Source organism: Apium graveolens, chromosome 11 (assembly GCF_009905375.1).
Source record: "Apium graveolens cultivar Ventura chromosome 11, ASM990537v1, whole genome shotgun sequence".
Taxonomy (NCBI): domain Eukaryota; kingdom Viridiplantae; phylum Streptophyta; class Magnoliopsida; order Apiales; family Apiaceae; genus Apium; species Apium graveolens.
The window spans coordinates 112,591,679-112,593,257 of record NC_133657.1 but is presented as its reverse complement, the minus strand read 5'-3'; the positions used below and the strand labels follow the sequence as shown (position 1 = coordinate 112,593,257).

The 1,579-nt window shown below is 39.0% G+C and overlaps 1 non-coding gene across 1 annotated transcript; it reads right to left on the bottom strand.

Annotated features, from left to right (window-relative positions):
- Positions 1 to 1,136: 1,136 nt before the first annotated feature.
- LOC141699057 (small nucleolar RNA R71) lies at positions 1,137 to 1,243 on the bottom strand. Its single transcript, XR_012565547.1, has one exon. It is a non-coding gene; the product is annotated as a small nucleolar RNA R71 (small nucleolar RNA).
- Positions 1,244 to 1,579: the final 336 nt, after the last annotated feature.

The following is a 1,579-nucleotide window of genomic DNA, read 5'->3' as shown; positions in this document are numbered from 1 at the left end:
TGCTTAAATCGTTATGTTGTCAAATTCTGTAGACATATAGGGTCTCAACATAATTGATGCCTATTTAACTTCTATCTTAATTATGGATGTTTGATAGAATGGTATTAGTACAACGAAAGTTGGCTTTTCTCAGTTTCGTGTTGTTTGATTAATATCATCACCGTTACATGCTAAGGGTAATAACAATAACTATTGAAGGAAATAGTAATGAAGTTATGATCTCATGTGTGTTTAATATTGTTAATTCAAGTGTCAATTAAGTGTTTAATTCTCGTAGTTAATTATAGTTAATAATTAGTTAATCAAATCTAAGTGTTATTGTCTTGACATTGAGAAGTAATCATACATTGGTGAGTAAGTGTTAATTGAACATAATTAGTCTGAGTCTGTGTGGGAACGAACTAGAATATATTCTATATTACTTTCGAACGCGTATACTTGCGTGAATTATTAGCACGTTTTTTGTGCCTAACAAGTTTTTGGCGCCGCTGCCGGGGACTCGGCTTATTTGTTTAGTTTTTGTACTTACCATCAGTGGTCATTAGGACTCATTGATTAAGATTTGTTACTTTTTATTTTCGGTTGTGTTTCAGGTACTCTAACGAGAATTTATGCAACCATGTTCTCGTATTCGCAAGAGGACTTTAGATACGGCTGAGGAGACATACTCGGTTCTTGATATTACGGAGAAGATAAATTTTGAAGATTCGGATAAAGAGAGTTAGCAGAAAGAACCAGTAATCATGGGTGATCGTATAGTTCCAGCAGATCCAGCTCTTATGGACTTTTCTCGGCCTAAAATTGATGACATTTAGTCAAGCATCATTCATCCTGCTATTGAAGCCAATAATTTTGAAATCAAGCCGGGCACTATTCAGATGGTGCAGAATTCCGTTTCTTTCGGAGGTGCTACGACTAAAGATCCCAACATGCATATCAGGAATTTTGTTGAAATCTGTAGCACTTTCAAATATAATGGTGTCACTGATGAGGCTATCAAGCCGAGGCTTTTCCCATTCTCTCTTAGGGATAAAGCTAAGGACTGGTTACATTCTTTACCAGCTGGGTCCATCACTACTTGGGAAGACCTTGCACAAAAGTTTCTGGTGAAGTTCTACCCAATGGCCAAAACCGCAGCTATGAGGAGTGCTCTTACTCAGTTTTCTCAGCAACCATCAGAATCTATGTGCGAAGCTTGGGAGCGGTATAAGGAGATGTTGAGAAAGTGTCCACATCATGGTATGCCTGACTGGATGGTGATCACTGGTTTCTATAATGGTTTGGGGGCCCAATCTCGGCCCATGCTCGATGCAGTAGCTGGAGGCACCTTGAGGGCCAAAAGCTATACTGAGGCTTATAATCTTATTGAAACTATGGCTGCAAATGAGTATCAAAACCTAACTCAAAGGATGATGCCTGGTAAGGTAGCAAGTATTCTGGAAGTTGATGCAGTTACAGCTATTGCAGCGCAGCTCCAAGCGTTGTCTTTGAAGGTCGATTCTTTAGCCAACTATGGAGTCAATCAGATAGCTATGGTTTGTGATCTTTGTGCAGGCTCTCATGCTATGGATCAGTGTTC